Source organism: Bos grunniens, chromosome 5, assembly GCF_055505025.1.
Source record: "Bos grunniens cultivar Pamir isolate PY7600 chromosome 5, Bosgru_T2T1.0, whole genome shotgun sequence".
NCBI lineage: Eukaryota > Metazoa > Chordata > Mammalia > Artiodactyla > Bovidae > Bos > Bos grunniens.
The window spans coordinates 75,390,042-75,410,550 of NC_141169.1; the positions used below are offsets into that span (position 1 = coordinate 75,390,042).

Genomic DNA, 20,509 nt, shown 5'->3' on the forward strand with positions numbered 1-20,509 from the left:
CTTGATGTTCCTTGTTACAGGGAAGAAGTGGAGGCATTGCATGAATTTCTGAATAAGTTGAAGACAGACTTGGCTATGGAAGACCAAGAGAGATTCCAACAGGACCGGGTAGACAGGGAGAGGTTTTTAAAGGAGTTTCCTCGGTGAAAAAGGAGCTGGAAGAGAGCATAAAGCTCTAAGCACTTGCAGACAGGGTTGACAAGTTGCACAGGGACTGTACCATCTTCAAGGTGGTGGCCAGCTCTACCGGCAGTGTGTCTGGTGCTCTGAACACCCTTGGCCTGGCTCTGGCACCCCGGACAGCAGGGGCCAGGTGGCGCTCTCAACCACTGGGTTAGGGCTGGGAGCAGCAGCTGCGGTGACCACTGTGTCCACCAGCATCGTGGAACACTTTAGTAGGTCATCAGAGGAAATGGAAGCCAGTGGGCTGTTGTCAACTAGCATCAAAGAAAAGGTGTCTGTGGGAGCTCGATGTCTGTGTGCACTGGGGATCGCTTTTTCTACGGCTGGTGCTGCTGCTAAGTCACTTCAGTCGTGTCCGACGACTCTGTGTGATCCCACAGACGGCAGCCACCAGGCTCCTCTGTCCCTGGGATTCTCCAGGCAAGAACACTGGAGTGGGTTGCCATTTCCTTCTCCAATGCATGAAAATGAAAAGTGAAAGGGAAGTTGCTCAGTCATATCCAACTCTTAGCGACCCCGTGGACTGCAGCCTACCAGGCTCCTCGATCCATGGGATTTTCCAGGCAAAGTACTGGAGTGGGGTGCCATTGAGTCTACAAATCCATGAAAGGGGTTAGGAACAATGTCCATGCTGCAAAGCTGGTGAAAGACAACTCTCAGCAGCCCATGCTAAAAGCTTCACGAGCACTGGGCAAGTCTCTGTCCAAACCAGCAAGGAGGTGAGTGAAGCTTTCAAAGGCATGGCTCTGGCAATGACCAAAAAGACCTGGATATTGCTGGAAGCTTTGCAGGAATCTCCCTTCTAGTGGATGTGGGCTTCCTGGTAAAAGAGTCAATGCACTTACATGAGGGGGTAAAGACAGAGTTGGCTGAGAAGCTGAGGCAGACGGCCAAGGAGCTGGAGGAGAAGTTTAAGCAGGTCATACAGACCTATGAGAGGCTGAAGTAAGGCCCGACTCCCCCACCCCCAGAGCAGTGCAGGAACCAGGGACACACGTGAGACCAAGGTTGAGAGCACCTTGTTAGAGGGGAAAGGAGGGGAGACAACACTGACGGAGCTGGGTGTTAGGAATCTGGCATTTCTGCAGCTGAGCACAGCAGGGGAGGAATGCATACAGGTGGAAGAGAGAAGGAAGGAGCCTGGGGCCTAGACTAAGGAGGAGGGGACTAGTGAGTGATTGGAGGGGAGAAACCACTTATTTTGGACTAAAGAACACATTGGGGGCAGAGTTCCCTCATTGCACAGCAACTAACAATGAGAGGCCAGGAATACGAAAGGCTTTAAAATGGGAGAAAGTCAAAGAGGAACCATAGCTGGGATCCAGGAGAAGTAGCCTGGGCTCCTCTATCGCCCTCCCCAGGGTTTGCTGTCCCAGCAAGAAGAGTCTCCCCCTGGTGGTGGTCTCTAGCCCTCCTTCTCCAGCATCAATGCACCTTTGATCCCAGCAGGTTTATCTTAGTTAGGCAGTGACTTCTTGATGAAGATGGTGGTGGTGGTGGTGGTGGCAGCGATGACTACTCAGTGGGTGGAACATTTGTCAAGATGCAGGTGATATTTGGGACCAGGATACACTGAGTGACTAATGAAGTTCCTATGAAATTCCAAATGCTGTGTGAAACAGAGGTTGATTTAAAAAAAAAAAAAAAATACAAAAGAAAGAAACAACGACACCAGAAGGCAACAGAAGAACTTTGTGGTGTGTCAAGGTGATCAACCAGCCTGAGGTGAAGAGAGGCAGCCTCTCAGACCCTCGGTTTCTTCTTCAGCTGTCGGTGGGGCTGGGCAAGACATTTCAGGTTCCTTTGTCTCTCCCCACCTTTTGTTCTCCAGACTCTGGTTCAATAAATACGAGCTGATTCACTGAGGCTTCCTTGCATTGACTGAGGGGCTCAGCTGGGCTCCAGATGCCTGACCTCCTTCCCCGGGAGCATGTCTCCCAGGATCTCAGGGTGCACGTCCTCCATGGCTTCTCCTGCCTGCCTGCTGGGCTCCCATCCAGTCATTTCCCTCAGACCTTGGAGCCCCCAGGCCCCATGGGATGCCTGGGGGAGCCCGTGTCATCTGACTTGGGCTGAGTATGGGGATACTCCTCCTCCGGCCCCGGGGACCAAAATGGACACGGGGCACCCAAGGGTGATTGAGGGCAGAGGGCTTGTGTGCAGGTGTGAGAGAGGGTCAGCTGTAAACAGAGGGGCAGAGAGAGAGCACACACCTCACCCAGGCTGCCTTCATGTTTCACCAGGACTCCTGCAGGAGCTTCCCCTCTCCTCTTGGCCAGAGCCTGGACCTCAGAGGGTGAAGACTGAGCTTTGGGACCTTGCTATTTCTTATCATAAAAGAGAATAATTTGTTTTGCTGGAGGTTCACAGGAATATCATGACCTGACATCAAGAAAAAAGGCTCTGACACCAAGAAGGTTGCAACAACTAACCAGGCCCCTCGCTTACCTTTCTCATAAAAGGGCTTTGCTGAGAGCTTTGGGGAGCTTGGGATTTTTAAGGCACGAGCCACCCATTTCTTTGCATGGCCCTGCAATGAATCTTCTTCGGTTCCAAACTCCAACATTTTGGTATTGTTTGACCTCACTGTGTGTTGGGAATATGGACTTGCATTCAATAAAACAGGCAGCCCAAAGTATTCTGTTGGAGCCTGTGGTCCCTCGAAGGCAGAGGTGGAGGCCAGGCTCACTCCATCCCCGGAGGCAGGACTGAGGGGCTGGGGAGAGTGGGCAGGAAGGAGGGAAGGCCCATACAAGGCCATGCTCTGACCTGGTCACCCATCTGGGCTTGCACCTGCCACGATCTTCTGAGGAGCCTTCATGGAATGGCCTCAGGCTCCTCCAGTCCAGGGAGGAAAGGGGAGCATCTGGGTGTTGCTCTCACCCCCATGGGCCTGCTCCATGGGGCACCAACTCTCTGTTTCCTTGTGGAGCATGTGAGCACCTAACAGGCTCCCATCCCATCGTGACCCCTGTCTCAGGTGAGATTCCTGTGGTTCTGAGCAACAGAAACTGCGTCTGGCTAAGTGAGCACAGAAGAGGGCCCACTGGAGGAAACCAGGGCAGGTCAGAGAAAGGAAAGAAGCCCCCAAACCTGCACAGTTCAGGAAGAACAGGAAGCAGGTCTGGGCCCCCTCCAGGAGCTCATGGTCTGGCCCCTGAGGTCCTTGCCAGCAGCGGGGCTTAGGTCCTGGCACCTAGAATCTCAGAGTCAAAATCCCAGGACACAGGAGAGCTTGGCTTGGGAGACTGTATTCTTGGACCAGTAGGTCAGGCTGAAGGATGAGAAGGATGAATGGGTAATAAGGACCTGGACCCTGAGGGGAAAGTCTCAGGTCAAGAGGCTCCAGATTGAGTGCTTCCTGGATGCACACGTGCCCTCTTCTCCGACCAACAAAATGACTCTCCTCACCCTGTTCTGGGTCCAAGCACCCCACACGCGACAGTAAGTGCACCACCTTCTCATCCGGTTCGGACTGTTCGTGTTCATGGGGTTCTTGCGGAATGAGTGTTTTGGCCACCTGATGTGAAGAGGCGAGTCACTGGAAAAGAGCCTGATGCTGGGGAAGGCTGAGGATTGCTGGCAATTCTGGGCTCTGTCCTTGGGGTTTTTTCAGGCCAGAAGGGTAGCAGACTTATCAGAATTTCAGTCACTTCTATCCATCCAAGAACTGCAGCTGCCTTCAAGGGAAATCCACAAAAAATGACTGTCTCATCCTTTGCCCATTATTCAATCTATGTTTGACTCTCCTCAAAGTCTTCCTGTTCTGCTTCTCCTGAGCCCTCACGTGGCAGTTCTGCACTCTGCACTTTTGTGTTTTGTACTTTGTACCAGGACTAGAGTGTGTGGTTGTTGCCTGCAGGAGAGTCTGCTTGTCAGGAGCTTGTCTGAAATGATTTTTGAGCCTTACTTCTTTCGCTGACCTGTTGTGTGATCTGGAAGAAGTCGCGTCCCTGCCTTTGCCTGTTTCCCTGTCTACATAATAAAATAGTAACTCTGCCCCTCTTCAGAAGAATCACATGATAAAAAAGTAAATGAATTGCAAATGGCCAAGTGCTCTTCTGATAGAATCATACCCTTCGCTCCACCTGTCCTTCCACAGGCTCTCCAGGGTCCAGGGTGCCCCATGACCTCTATCCTAGGGAAGCAGGCCCTTACAGGGAGGGAGAACTTGGACCTTGGTGTTTCAGCCCCCCTCCCACCCCCTTCCCCTTGGACATAAATCAGGATGGTGAAGATCCCAACTTTAGAGTCAGATCTGGGCTTCTATTTTTCTTTATATCTCTGAGATCTCGGATAAGCTGTTTCCCTTTCTTTGATGAACAAGGCTGCCCTTTGCATCCCCATTGATGGGGAACCCTTCTCTTGACACAGTGTTATTCACATGCCTCGTGTGGTTCTCGCCCTCTGCTTCCACATCAGGCCTGGCAACGCTTATCCGCCTGCGCTTTGCTCCTCTGGCTCCTAAGTATGTTAGGTCACTCTTGACTTTGAACTGCCTCTTTTAAAAAAGCAATCCTGTTTCTCTAGTCGCCTAAAGCAATGTTACCTGAGCCCCCATGTCCACTGCCACCTTTGTGAGAAATGCATGTGGGCAGAGACGTCCACAGGTGAGGTCCTTCAGGGCTGAGTTTCTGCATTTCTCTGCAAGTCTGACTCTTTACCTGCCCCTTGCTGGCCCCTACCTGCCCCCTCTTGGCACCCCCCTACCCCCACTCTGCCTTCACCAGGAGGAGGCTGCCCACTGATCATCAGGGCCAACCCCCGCTCCTGGCCCCTCCCCTAGCCTTGGCCTTGCTCCAGGGCTCCATGGTGGCCCCATGGTCAGCAGCCAGCTCTCATCCTCTGGATCGAAGCTCTGCAGCTCTGCAGCAATGTATACCACATTGGCCAGAGCAAGGTTTTCTTCCAGGCCAGCATGCTGGCCCACCTGGAGGAGGAGCGGGACCTGAAGATCACGGACGTCATCATTGGCTTCCAGGACTGCTGCAGGGGCTACCTGCCAGGAAGTGAGTCCCGGGACCCCGACACCTTGCTCGGGACCCCCAGCTCTCCTGTAGCAGAGGGCACTGAGGAAGTGGGGCCTGGGCACCCTCATGTTGGCAAGTGCTCCCCGGGGAGGCCACGTGCCTTTCCCTGCCCCCCTGCTTCCTGGATTTCTGCCAGAAGTTTAAAGTGAGCAGGAGGGAGGGGTGACTGTGCTTAGATTTTCCTTCCAGGAAAGCCCCTGGCCACCGCCTTTCCTCCCTGTGTCCCTCCTGTAGGGGAGACACCCAGAGCTGCTTGTCCCTAGAGGATCCCGAGCTCCAGGGAGAAGGCAACCTTAAGTCTTGACAGCTCCTGTGGGGTCAGGGGCAGGCTTGTGCAGGACAGCAGGAGGGGCAGCTGCACGTTTGCCCCTTGACCCCTCTGTGTCAGTCCTTCCAGCCTGAGCCCTGAGTGCTGGGGTGAAAGCGTGAGAGTGTGATGTTTGGATAGATGGACGTTTGCAGGACATGAGCTGCTGATATTCTTCTGCCCAACAACAGTGGTTTTCTGAGTTGCTTGAAGAAAGCCCCTGCCTCTCCCCGGACCATGGCTGCCTTATCTGCAAAATCAGATCAAATTCCTGGCCTTTGTTATGGGTGATTGTAAGACCAAATTGCAGTGTGTGGTCCTCAGGGAATAACACCCATCACTCTTCTGTCTGTCCCTCAAAACCTGGGAGGAGGTGACCATGATGGCCAAGGGATATCTTCTAGAATGAAGCAACCCAATGGAAGGTCAGGCTGGCCTTGGTGAAGGGCATAGGCCCATTGCAGCCTCTTCTGCTTGGGGGCAAAAAAGAAAAAGTCCAACAGCAGTTGAGTTGCAAGACTCTCAGGCTGAGTTACCTTTTCTTCTCCATTTCTTTGTAAAACAGAGCCAACACTCCTAGAGCTGATGTGAGATTCAACAGGAAAGGCATGGACAGTGCGAGCACAGCGCCTGGCACTCGCTCAGCCTGGTCCACAGAGGCTCTTTGCTCAGGAACCAAATGGAGGCAGGGCCAGCTCTCTGTTGTAGACTTCTCTGAGTCGCCAGGACAGTGGTTTTCTGATAAAAGTCCTCCATTTGGAGAGAAATATCAAGTTGTCAGATGGAGATAAGCCAGGGGAGAAAAAGGCAGCGTGCTCTCAGCCCTCCCCATGAACTGCTGCGTCCACCTAATGGCAGTGACCACCAAGGCCAGGCCTCCTCCTGTGGGTTACTGGGACCAAAGACACTAGTTCCATCCCCCCCAGCAGGACTAAGTCAAGAGGGATCTGATCAAAAGGGGTGGGAGGGGCATGGACAGTGTCAGAGGAGTGGCCTTGGGCCCCTCACCCAGGTATCATGGGAGCAGAGCAGGGGACTGTGGACTCTACAGAGGAAGGTCCTAGAGGGCTTCTCAGAGGATGTGATGTCAGATTTGGACTTCGCTGCATGAACACCATCTTCCAGGTGGTTGTAGCAGGTGACCCTAGCAGAAGGTCCTCTGTAAGTAAGTGCCTAGATTCCACATGGATGTGACACTCAGCAGCAGAAGTATGACTAGTATGCAGTGAGCAGGTGGCATTTTCTGGGATTGGGTCACATGCTGGTGGCATGAAGGTGAATAAGGCAAGCAGGCTAGTGAGTGTGGGTGGGTAGAGAAGGCAGAGGGGGCTGGGAAGAAGCCTGTAGGCTGAGGCCAAGGGCCTCATAGTGTGTTGGTGGCAGGTCTTTTTTCAAGGAGCACAGAGCCGGATGAACTGAGCCAAGAATGACCTAGAATGTCAAGACTGGGCTTGTTTCTCTAAGGGGAGCAGTGGAAGGGTGGGAAAAGCCCAGCGTGGGGCCTGGTGAGCAGAATATTTGATGCAAGTGACTCAGAATTGAGAGTGTTCAATTTCCCTTTTCGGTTCTCCGGGTTTATCTGGACCCACAGAATATGTGGTTTATTGCAGAGACACACAGCTTGTGGCTACACCTGCAATGCTGAGAACAACTGGATCTTGTTCACACTCAGCCAGAGAAGATTCCTGGGTAAGCAGGGAGGTAGGACCCCCACCCATCTCCCCATCTTCACAACCGTCTGAGAAAAGGATGATTGTCACTAGTTGACAGAAGAAGGAATGGAAGTGCAGAGAGGTGAGGTCATGGCCAAGGCAGCAGGTTAAGCAGGGGCAGAGCCTGCATGTGGAGGCAGGTGTGCTTGGCAGCTTCCTCCCACCCCTGGGCCCCTGGACAGTGCAGAGGGAGGGCGACACCTGCTCAGGTGGGCTCCACTTGGAAGATGGGCTCCTGAGATGAGAGCTGACACCCCAGAAGATGTATGTTGAAGGTGCTCAGCCCTTTGGGAAACTGGAAGAAACGGAGGGGGTGGAGGAGGAAAGAGGAGTCAGAGCCTCTCCTGCTGTGGCCTGGCCACCTTGAGGCTGCCCGCAGGTGCTGCACTGCAGCTGATGGAGGAAAGGGTTCCTCTTGAAATACAAGGAATCCAGGTTTATCATCACCTTATCTCTTGAATGCCTGCTCAGTGCCAGTCCCTGTGGGGGGATCTGAGGCCTGAGAGGAGAGGAACAGGAGAGCAAGTGGGGAGATGCAGGGCTTGGTACACAATGCCTACATTATGATCTCGGTTTTATAATTTTAAGACAAAAAGTCAAGCTGTGAACACATCAGTGTAACAGGAGTGACACAGGCTTTGATGTATGTGTTTTACAGGCAAGGACAATGCTGGAAACTTTTGGGTTACTAAAACCATGCTCCCCCTCTCACATATCCATGTCAGAAAGTCAGAGTGGGCCTCCACTCTGCCCATGGAAAGCCGTGTGACCCTGGGCAAGTCACCTCCCCTGGAATTGTTTCTTCAGTTTCTTACTCAAAATTTTAATATATATACTTTTTTTTTTTTTTTTTTTAGTGTGTCAGGTCTTAGTTGAAACAAATGGGGTGAGTTGCTCCGCAGCATGTGGGATCTTAGTTCCTTGACCAGAGAGCAAACTTGTGTGCCCTACATTGCAAGGCGATTTAACCACTGAACCACCAGGGAAGTCCCTGTTACTCAAATTTTAAAAACTGGTTTCAGTCTTCTTCTGTGGATTTCAGGCTCTGTCTTGTGGATTTCCCCCTTGTTGACTCTAGGTATTGCAAACAGTGTCTGCTGGTCTCTCCTTGTAATCTGACCTGGTTTATGGTGTCTTTTGCATCTTTTAATATTTAGACGACAAATAAATCAGACTTTTCTTTATGGCTTATGGGATTTGTGTCTTGACTAGAAAGGTTTCCTCAGTCAATCTTATTTTTAACATTTTTTTTTCTAGGGCCTTCGTAGTGTTTTCTTTCTGGCTTACATTTAGATCTCTTTGGGACTTGGTGATTGATTGATTAGAAGCTTTTTCTTTCTTCCTCTTCCTCCTCCTCCTTCCCCTTTCTCCTTTTCTCCTTCTCTTTCAAGCAGGGCATATTTAATAGTTACTTTTCTCAGTCAAGGTCTTCCCAGGTGGCGCTCTTGGTAAAGAACTCGCCTGTGAATGCAGGAGACATGAGAGACATGGATTCAATTCCTGGGTCGGGAAGATCCCCTGATGAAGGACAAGGCAACCCACTCCAGTGCTCAGTCAAAAAGGAGCACACCTTTTCTTGTGTCTTCAAACCAGCCTTCATGGCAGTCAGGGTATGACTCCACTCTCTTCCCTCAAAGTCCCCAGCAGCAGTAAGGGAACAGAGAGCAAGAGGCTGGAGGGAGCTGGGCCCCACAGCCACGCTTGGCCCTGGATTACAATATGGGGTGTTCTCTGTTAGTCTCTGATAGGCCACTTCCTGGAAAGAATGTTTCTGGGAAACAGGAGGACTTTGGAGAAGCCTGTCCCAGGCTTTGGAATGTCTGAATCAAGGGTCAGGCATGTAAAAGATTTTAGATAAGTCCCGTGTTTTTCCACAATTCTCTCTTCGTCTCCTCATGTAATAATATCATAGTTGGAGTAAGGAGACATGAGGGAATACAGGTGTTTCCTGCCACCTGAATGTACACTGAAATGCCACCGAAATTTTCCTATGAAAATTTCGCAAATCAAAATGGCATAGAGCATAGACAATCTAGGTCTCACGTCACAGTTTATTGGCAGAGGCTAATCCTTTGGAAAGCAGGGGATGCCTATAAAGGGAATACACTCAGAAATCTGATAATACTGTCTGTAGAAAGAGCTTTTCATCCAGACAGACATGGAAAACATATGGAATTACTGCACTGCAGGTAAAATAGGGATTGTGCTGTGTCTTTGAGAAGCTGGTTGTTTTATGACCCCATAAGGGGTCCCTACACCTCATATACTGTTCATGGGGTTCTCAAGGCAAGAATACTGAAGTGGTTTGCCATTCCCTTCTCCAGTGGATCACATTCTATCAGACCTCTCCACCACGACCCTCCTGTCTTGGGTGGCCGCACACAGCATGGCTTAGTTTCACTGAGTTAGACAAGGCTGTAGTCCATGTGATTAGACTGACTAATTTTCTGTGATTATGGTTTCAGTGTGTCTGCCCTCTGATGCCCTCTCGCAACACCTACTGTCTTACTTGGGTTTCTCTTACCTTGGATGTGGGGTATCTCTTCATGGCTGCTCCAGCAAAGCACCACTGCTGCTCCTTACCTTGGATGAGGGGTATCTCCTCATGGCAGCTCCTCCAGACCTTGGACTTGGAGTAGCTCCTCTCGGCCCTCCTGCTCCTGTGCAGCCACTGTGGTGCAGTATGATAGGATACTGAAAGAGGAACTCCCCAGGTTGGTAGGTGTCCAATATGCTACTGGAGATCAGTGGAGAAATAACTCCAGAAAGAATGAAGAAATGGAGCCAAAGCAAAAACAACACCCAGTTGTGGATGTGACTGGTGATAGAAGCAAGGTCAGATGCTGCAAAGAGCAATACTGCATAGGAACCTGGAATGTCAGGTCCGTGAATCAAGGCAAATTGAAAGTGGTCAAACAGGAGATGGCAAGAGTGAACGTCGACATTCTAGGAATCTGTGAACTAAAATGGACTGGAATGGGTGAATTTAACTCAGATGACCATTATATCTACTACTGTGGGCAGGAATTCCATAGAAGAAATGGAGTAGCCATCATGGTCAACAAAACAGTCCGAAATGCAGTACTTGGATTCAGTCTCAAAAACGACAGAATGATCTCTGTTCGTTTCCAAGCAAACCACTCAATATCACAGTAATCCAAGGCTATGCCCCAACCAATAATGCTGAAGAAGCTGAAGTTGAACCGTTCTATGAAGACCTACAAGACCTTTTAGAACTAAGACCAAAAACGATGTCCTTTTCATTATAGGGGACTGGAATGCAAAAGTAGGAAGTCAAGAAACACCTGGGGTAACAGGCAAATTTGGCCTAGGAGTACAGAATGAAGCAGGGCAAAGGCTAATAGAGTTTTGCCAAGAGAACTCACTGGTCATAGCAAACACCCTCTTTCAACAACACAAGAGAAGACTCTACTCATGGACATCACCAGAGGGTCAATACCAAAATCAGATTGATTTTATTCTTTGTAGCCAAAGATGGAAAGGCTCAGCAAAAACAAGACCGGGAGCTGACTGTGGCTCAGATCATCAACTCCTTATTGTCAAATTCAGACTTAAATTGAAGAAAGTAGGGAAAACCACTAGACCATTCAGGTATGACCTAAATCAAATCCCTTATGACTATACAGTGGAAGTGAGAAATAGATTTAAGGGACTAGATCTGATAGATAGAGTGCCTGATGAACTATGGACGGAGGTTCATGACATTGTACAGGAGACAGCGATCAAGACCATCCCCCTGGAAAAGAAATGCAAAAAAAGCAAAATAGCTGTCTGGGGAGACCTTACAAACAGCTGTGAAAAGAAGAGAAGCGAAAAGCAAAGGAGAAAAGGAAAGATATAAGCATTTGAATGCAGAGTTCCAAAGAATAGCAAGGAGAGATAAGAAACCCTTCCTCAGCCATCAGTGCAAAGAAATAGAGGAAAATAACAGAATGGGAAAGACTAGAGATCTCTCCAAGAAAATTAGAGATACCAAGGGAACATTTCATGCAAAGATGGGCTCGATAAAGGACAGAAATGGTATGGACCTAACAGAAGCAGAAGACAGTAAGAAGAGGTGGCAAGAATACACAGGAGAACTGTACAAAAAAGAGCTTCACAACCCAGATAATCACGATGGTGTGATTGCTCACCTAGAGCCAGACATCCTGGAATGTGAAATCAAGTGGGCCTTAGAAAGCATCACTACGAACAAAGCTAGTGGAGGTGATGGAATTCCAGTTGAGCTGTTCCAAATCCTGAAAGATGATGCTGTGAAAGTGCTGCACTCAATATGCCAGCACATTTGGAAAACTCAGCAGTGTCCACAGGACTGGAAAAGGTCAGTTTTCATTCCAATCCCAAAGAAAGGCAATGCTAAAGAATGCTCAAACTACCCGACAATTGCACTCATCTCACATGCTAGTAAAGTAATGCTCAAAATTCTCCAAGCCAGGCTTCAGCAATACGTGAACCGTGAACTTCCAAATGTTCAAGCTGGTTTTAGAAAACGCAGAGGAACCAGAGATCAAATTTCCAACATCCGCTGGATCATGGAAAAAGCAAGAGAGTTCCAGAAAAACATCTATTTCTGCTTTGTTGACTATGTCAAAGCCTTTGACTGTGTGGATCACAATAAACTGTGGAAAATTCTGAAAGAGATGGGAATACCAGACCACCTGACCTGCCTCTTGAGAAATCTATATGCAGGTCAGGAAACAACAGTTAGAACAGGACATGGAACAACACACTGGTTCCAAATAGGAAAAGGAGTATGTCAAGGCTGTATATTGTCACCCTGCTTATTTAACTTATATGCAGAGTACATCATGAGAAACCCTGGACTGGAAGAAACACAAGCTGGAATCAAGATTGCCGGGAGAAATATCAATAACCTCAGATATGCAGATGACACCACTCTTATGGCAGAAAGTGAAGAGGAACTAAAAAGCCTCTTGATGAAAGTGAAACTGGAAAGTGAAAAAGTTGGCTTAAAGCTCAACATTCAGAAAACGAAGATCATGGCATCTGGGCCCATCACTTCATGGCAAGTAGATGGGGACTCAGTGGCAGACTTTATCTTTTGGGGCTCCAAAACCACTGCAGATGGTGATTGAAACCATGAAATTAAAAGGTGCTTACTCCTTGGAAGGAGATTTATGACCAACCTAGATAGCATATTCAAAAGCAGAGACATTACTTTGCCAACGAACGTCCGTCTAGTCAAGGCTATGGTTTTTCCTGTGGTCATGTATGGATGTGAGATTTGGACTATGAAGAAAGCTGAGCGCCAAAGAATTGATGCTTTTGAACTGTGGTGTTGGAGAAGACTGTTGAGAGTCCCTTGGACTGCAAGGAGATCCAACCAGTCCATTCTGAAGGAGATCAGTCTTGGGTGTTCTTTGGAAGGACTGATGCTAAAGCTGGAACTCCAATACTTTGGGCACCTCATGGGAATAGTTGACTCATTGGAAAAAACTCTGATGCTGGGAGGGATTGGGGGCAGGAGGAGAAGGGAATGACAGAGGATGAGATGGCTGGATGGCATCACCGACACGATGGACATGAGTTTGAGTGAACTCCGGGAGTTGCTGATGGACAGGGAGGCCTGGCATGCTGCAGTTCATGGGGCTGCAAAGAGTCAGACATGACTGAGCACCTGAACTGAACTGAATGCCTCATATTTTAGCCAGGCTGTATCCAGGAGGGCAGAGGGTGCCCTGCTTGTCCTGGACAGGAGGAGTAGCAGAGAAGAGACAGGGTCCCACTCTTTGAGATCCCACGGACTGCAGCCCACCAGGCTCCTCTGTCCGTGGGGGTTTGCCAAGCAAGAATACTGGAGTGAGTTACCATGCCCTCCTCCAGGGGATCTTCCCAACCCAGGGATCAAACTCATGTCTCCCTCATTACAGGTGGATTCTTTTCTGACTGAGCCCCAGGGAAACCAAAATGGGTAACAGAGCTTAAGAATTTGTCCATTTGTGTTGAGAAAAAAATGACCACCAAAAGATTTAATAATATCTCTCTCCTAGGAGATTTATGTCTTGTGCTGCCGCCAGAGTTTCCAGATGTACAGCTTAAAGAGAACTCCAGGAGCAGAGACACAGTACAAAGGATTGGAGTTAACTGGTAGCTATTTCATTCTAAATGCTAACTGGAGAAGTCTGTTTTTAAATATATTTTGTTGTTAATTTTTTTTCTTGACTTCTGTTTCTTGTTGGTTTAGCTCCCCTGTTGTTTCTCCGATCTCCATCTTGGTAATTTTTCCTTGAGAGCCTCCTTTCCCTCTCTGGGGCCTGTGAGCCAGTTGGGTTTTCCTTCCATCAAGCAAGATGAAGGTACAAACCTTTAAGAGAGTGGTGAAGATTAAGTCCCATTCCCAGTGAAACACACACAGAACTTTCTAGAAAGGAGACTGAAGAAAATTAGAGATCAGAGTAGATTAAACAAGGACCTCATTGCCCTTGAGGAAGTATATTCCCTTTCATTTAATTTGGGAATAATAAGATCTGACATAGAAAAGAAAAATGCAAGCAAAGTTTTATATAAGAAGAGTGTTGCTTGCACTATTATTTACATAAAGAATTAGAAACAAGCTAAAGTTCAACAGTCAGTAGAGGACCGTAGAGAGGACTTGGCCCCATCCAGGTTCAGAGCATCCAGGGCAGGGCTGGGCGGACTCCAGGCCCTTGTGGCATAAAGGCTCTTGCAGAAACAAGGAGGGTGTGGGCTGTGGGAGCTGTGTTCCTGATAAAGCAGGTACTTTATCAAGGTAGAGTCTCAAGCCTTCAAGGAAGGAAGATATCATTTGGGAATAAAAAGAGTCACTTGCCAACTAACAGCTATCCACAAACAAAATTTTTCTATATTAAAGGGAGTGCGAGCTCAGTCCCTTTTTGTGAACTGTGGACTGTAGCCCACCAGGCTCCTCTGTCCCGGCAAGAATACTGGAGTGGGTTCCAATTCCTCCTCCAGGGGATCTAAGTTCTCAACTCAGGTATCCAATCTGAGTCTCTTGGGTCTTCTGCATTGGCAGGCAGATTGTTTACCACTGGGTCACCTGGGAAGCCCACATTAAAGGGAGTAGAGCATAGTCACCACAAACCTGGGATTTGGATGAGAAAGACTTTAGTTCAAGTCCAGGCTCTGGCACCAACATGAAAATTTGGACTAACTGAAGTTCAGGTGAATTTCAGGAGCCTGCATGTCATAGACTCTGGATCAGTATTAGTTATTACTGAAGAATAAAGAAAATGTTCCCAACCTCATGGAATTTCCAGAGTATTCCTTCCTATCTGTTCTTGTCTTTGATTTTATTGCTCCTGTGACTTCACAGATGGCTGTCTCCTCTCTGATTACCTTTTCCTTGTGCCCCAGCAGGACTCTGACTTGGAGAGATCTGGTGGGAGATGAGTGCTATGCTATGCTATGCTATGCTAAGTCGCTTCAGTCGTGTCCGACTCTGTGCGACCCCATAGACGGCAGCCCACCAGGCTCCGCTGTCCCTGGGATTCTCCAGGCAAGAACAATGGAGTGGGTTGCCATTTCCTTCTCCAATGCATGAAAGAGAAAAGTGAAAGTGAAGTCGCTCAGTCGTGTCCGACTCTTAGCAACCCCATGGACTGCAGCCTACCAGGCTCCTCTGTCCATGGATTTTCCAGGCAAGAGTACTGGAGTGGGGTGCCATTGCCTTTTCTTAACTAGTGGCCAGCAGAGCCCGGGAGACAGTGAACCATGCTGGATTAAGTCCCTGGTGGCACTGGTGGCTGTGGCCGTCCCAGGGGAACCCACCCACATTGCCCCTCACTGCTCTCTGCAGCCACTGCTCACTGGTGATGGAGCCCACCATCTGTTTTCTCATCCCCAAGGGTGAAGCCACACCTCCTTCAAGCCTAATTCAAAGAGCTGAAGGGACATCTCTGAAACCCTGCTGCTGCCACCACGAGCTTTAACATCTACCCCCCAGGTAATTGGCTGCCTCTTCTCTGGATGGTTCCTACTTGTGACCTAGAATTGAGGGTGGTGGTTCCAGGCAGAGTTAACATACAGAGGAATCAAGAACCAAGAAGGGGATGGATATGCATCCTGGAGCCCCCCAGAGGGGCCGCGTTAAGTTCCCCCAATGGGGGTGTGTCCACAGATCCTCTTTCCCAGTCCTCTCCTTGGGGAGCCACTTTCAAGGTGCTCACTTCCTCACCCACTGCCCTATAGCAAGTGACTCAGAAGTGAGGCCAGGACAGCCCATGGGGAGGGGGACAGCAGAGGAAGTCCCGAAGGCCAGACGGGGCAGGGAGAGGAGGTCCCCCAGGGTCCCTGGAGCTTCTCCTGCCCTCTCCCTTGGTCTGAGCCTCCTCCTGCTCCCAGACCCTGGGGCATCAACACAGAGACCTTTCCTCCAGCTCTTTCCCTGCCACCCACCCAGCTGCTCTGCGAGGGTCAGCAGATCCTGAACCCCCATCTGGTCTTTTCTTCCTCCCACCTGTGTGACCTGGAGCACAGTTATCTGACCTCACCTATAAAATGGGAATAATATATCCCTTTATTGTTATGAGGAGGAAATGTAATGTATGTTCATGGCTTGGGCCAGTGCCTGCCACACAGTAGGTCTGCTTAGGTGTGGTACTGTCCCCTCTACCTGGAATATGTTAGTTCCAGCTGGAAATTTCTCCCCTCCCCCAGAATCACCCCTTCCCCTAGCTGTGTGAGGGCACCTGTACAGTGCTTCCGTAGATAAGCACCTGCTTACCAAGTCATTGCCTCATGTGGGTCCTTTTGATCGCAAATATCCCTGCAGATCCCCAGGTGCTCAGTTATTACCCTGCCCACCCCCTCCCCAATCAATCAATACACAGATTCAGTGTTCTGGCTTCCCTCCATGTGAGCCCTAGGTTCCTTTCTCCCTCAGAGACCCAGGAAAAAGAGGAAAACTAAGAACACTTCATGTTGCCGAAAAGAGAGAAGGAGAGAGAGAGAGATCTGGTGTCTCTTCTAATAAGGACACCAGTCTTATTGGATTAGGGCCCCATACTTATGACTCATTTTACCATAATTACCACTTTAAAGGCCCTATCTTCAAATACAGTCACCAGGGGGGTAAAGCTTCAACATATGAATTGAGGGGTGGGGTGGGGGAAACAGTTCCATCTGTAACCCCAGGTGATTCCACCAAGAGTACTCGAGGTCATCGCTGCTCGAAAGATGAACTTTAATCACTTGATCCTCAGTACCATTTACCTTCCACCATAATTTCTCCAATTTTCTTTTTTTTCTGTCTAGCGCTCAGAATATTTTTGCTCAACAGAGCAAGGGAAAAACTGCAACAACTGCTTGCTCAAGACAAAGCCTGGGAGAGTTTTGTGGCTGAGGTCAGTTTGTCCAGGTAAAGAGCACAGTGCACCAGGAAGGTCTCCCAGATCCTCAGGCCCAGGGCTGGTTTCCTCCTGGCAGGCACACCTCCTCCTGGCAGGACGCTATGGTGTGGTGGGGCTGAGAATGTTCCTTCTCAAGAATCCAAGAAGAATGTTTCCTCCATGTCATTCACTGCCCGTGAATGGCCTCAGACTAAGAAGAGATGAAACCTGTAAGGAGGGAGCAGGTTAGGTGGCCCTGGACAAGTTCCTGATCTCCTTGCCATTACTTTCTTCATCTGTTCAGTTTTATTGAGAGGACACTGAGATCATGCATGCAAAGTGCTTTGCATGATGGCTGACACATAGTATGTGCTAAATTAGTATTAACTTTTAAAATAACCTTGTTGGGAAGAATCAGGGGCCAATGGCCTCCTTCCAGGAGACGAGAACCAAGTAGAACGTCCTTTGTGAAAAGTCAGGAAATCCTGACATCAACATTATTTTGCATTCCCAGGGATTCTGACTTGAGCCCTTTGATTAGGAACTGTATCAACCCTGCAGGAGCCTGCTGGCTGATAAGATAGAGAGGCTGGAGAGGAACTGGATGGAGCTGGTGGGGTCCTGGCTCTACTCCTACCCGGCTCTGGGGCTCTGGGCTTATCTTGGAGTCTCAGATCTGTCCTGTGTTCAGTGGGAATAGCAGTTCAATCTGATGGACTATGGTGGTGGCCTCAGAGTGAACTGCAGGTTTAGACGTGGAGAACCAAGTACAATCATAAGGACCAGGGAGGCCTGGACCAGGGTCAGACCCAGGGTCAGGGTGGAGCAGAGAGTCCAGGCTGGAGGACTACTAGGCAGGTTTGGGCAGCAGGGCCAGGACTAGAGTGAGGAGAGTGGGCCCCGAGGACACAAACTGAAGGGGCTGTGTCCCTAGCAGAGGTCCCCTGAGTGGGAGGGGGGACATTTCTTTCTTCCCTGATGGGATCCCCTCATGCTGGGCTGGAGGGCCCTGGGTGGAGGGTCCTGTGGCGGTCGTGTTCTCCACACCCTGCCTGGGACCTGGCTTCTCCCTCCATCGGGGACCCTCTTCTAGTCTATGTGGGGCCTCCCTGACAGTGGAAGGCCGTGTGGCTCAGGGGGCCCTCCAGGGTCACAGTGAGTGGCTGTGACTGTGTATCATTTGAGGGATTCTGGGGAGCCTCACGCATCCCCAACAAGAGGAAAACACTTCTCCACCAGCTGTGCAAGTGCTGGTCTCTTCAGGCTGAGCCATTCAAATGGGTGTTTCCTAAAGTCTCTTGAATCTTTAGAGGTTCCATAAAGTTGCACATGGCCTTGGGGTGCAGTCAGGTGAAGCTGTCACAGGCAAAGTGTGAGTTAGGCTGGTGACACCTGCAAGGTCAGGGGTGCTGAGCACTGAAAGTTGTCAGAATTCCAGTTATAGTTAATGCACAGTGGGATTCAGGTTCCCATCAGCCACAGGACAGTCTGGATGGGTTTCACACTTCCATTGTTCTCAGGATGAGTTACAGCTAAGGTGGCAGGCTGGTGACCCCTGAGAGGTCAGGGAGCTGGGTGATGGGTCAGGAGTCAGTGAGATGGGCTGGAGAGCCATGGGGAACCAGGACTCAGAGCACATCTCCGGCTTCCCTGTCAGTTGGGGCAGTGGGTGGACCCAGTGACCTTCTGTGAAAGCCAAGGTTGTCAGGCTTGGGGGAGAGCAGATGCCAGGCAAAATAATCATTAAGGGTCCTTCTAGCTCTAAGTTTTGATTAAAAAAAAAAAAATTCTACATACACTGAAGTAGCCAGTCTGCAAAATCAGAGGGCACAGTTCCCCGGACTGTCCTTACGTTTGACACCAACGGTCAATTTCTGGGGTCCAAAAAACCACCCTCAGGTTTGAGTTTTCCCTAGAAGGATGCTCAGAGATCACTGAAAGCTTCATGATTCCAGTTTATAACAGGACAGGATTCGGGTTCCCATCAGCCATAGGGCAGTCTGGGCGGGTTTCACTCATGAAGCTTCCATTGTCCTCAGGATGAGTTACTGTCCTGAATTCAGTGTGTGGCAGGACGCACAGCACTGCCCACCAGGGATACTCACCTTGTTTAAAAACAAAGTACTGTGACCTGTCATCTCCAGCCCCTCCCCGAGGTCAGACAAGTGCCCTAAAGTCCAGCTCCTCCACAGGTCCGAACTGATGCCACGTGACACAAGGCCCCATTACGTCACTTTGTCAGACTGTCCAGTGGCCAAAGGCCCAGTCAGATGAGGACACTCATATCAGCCAGACTATTCTAGGGGCTTAGGAACCACTTCCCAGTAGCCAAGGCAAAGAACAGGTTGACTCCTCACCACATGCTGAGGCCCTTGAATGAAGGTTTTCTGCTCTAATCCCGCTTCTCTTAGTATATCTGTGGAGTTCCTACTCTACCAACTCTTTGTAAGTGTTGGTGTTGACCTGCCTCTGAGATGTCTTTGTCGAATGCTGCTCTGAAGTCAAGAGTATCCTAAGATCCTTCATTTATTTTTTCCATGATTGAATAAGTACACAGAGCATCAACAATGTCCAAACATGGCTTCAATGTTGAAAAATTTTTTTAATTTGCAGAATTATTTCCATTTAATTTATACAATAAATTTTCCACTTAATTCATAATCTCTGTGTTTTATGCAAGGTAGACCTTGTTGAGCCTATTTTACAGACAAGCAAATTGTCTTTCTTCATCCTTTGGTGTTCATTGTTACAGGGAAGAGGCAGTTGTACTACATGAATATCTGGGCCAACCGGACAGGAAGAGGTGTCTAGAAGAGTTTCCTCTGATTAAACGGGAGCTGGAGAAGAGCATGAAAAAGTTGTGAGATGCACAGACAATGCTGACAAGGTGCACAGGGACTGCACCATCTCCAAGGTGCAGCCAGTTCCACCGGCATTGCATCTGGCTTCCCGACCATCCTTGGCCTGGTTCTGGCACCCTTTACAGCGGGCATCAGTCTGGGACTCTCAGCCACTGGATTAGGGCTGGGAGCAGCAGCTGCTGTGAGAGGCGTGTCCACCAGCATCGTGGAACTCGTAAACACATCATCAGTAGAAGCCTAACTTGATTTCCACAGCATAGCCCAGAAGATTTCCAGTGGAAAAAGTCTCTACGAAGTGAAAGATTTTAGGAAGCATATCCATGCCATCAGGATGGCCAAAAGCAATCCTCGGTTAGCAGCTGGGCGAGTCCCTGGCCAAAGCACCCAGCTGGTAAGGGCAGCTTTTGGAGCCACGGCTCTTGCAATGACCAGAGGAGCCCACACGTATGGTGGAGTCTCTGCAGGTTTGTTCCTCCTGTTCGACATATGGTCCCTGGTGAAAGATTCACAGGACTTGCAGGGTGGGGCAAAGACAGAGTCTGCTGAGAGACTGAGGGAACGGGCCCAGAAGCTGGAGATGAATCTGGAGGTGCTCACCCAGATATATGAGCGTCTGAAGTAGGCCCCAATTTGGGCACCCCAGAGCACTGCAGGGACCAGGGACACATGAGTGGCCAAGCCCCAGAGGCAACTTGCTAGAGGGTAAGATTGCAAAATAAAATTGATGGAGCTGAGTATTAGGAATTTGGTGTTTCTGTAGCTGAGCACAGCAGGGGAGGGGTGCATGCAGGTGATAGATGGAGAGAGAGTAGGAAGGAGCCTGAACTGGGGAGTGCGGGTGTGGGGAGAAACCACTTATTTTGGACTAAAGAAGCCACTGGGGGCAGAATAACGGGAGAGGCACGGGAACAAGTAATGAGACACCAGGAATAGAGAAGGGTTGAAAATGGAAAAAGCCCAAGAGTTAGGACTGCTGGGGTCCAGAAGAAGTAGTAAGGGCTCCTCTATTGCCCTCCCCAGGGTGTGATGCCCCAACAGGAAAGGTTTCTTCCTGGTGATGGTCTCT

At 49.5% G+C, this 20,509-nt stretch overlaps 1 pseudogene; it reads left to right on the forward strand.

Moving 5' to 3' along the window:
* LOC147372425 (uncharacterized) lies at window positions 1-20,186 on the forward strand (annotated as a pseudogene).
* The last annotated feature ends 323 nt before the right edge of the window (window positions 20,187-20,509 follow it).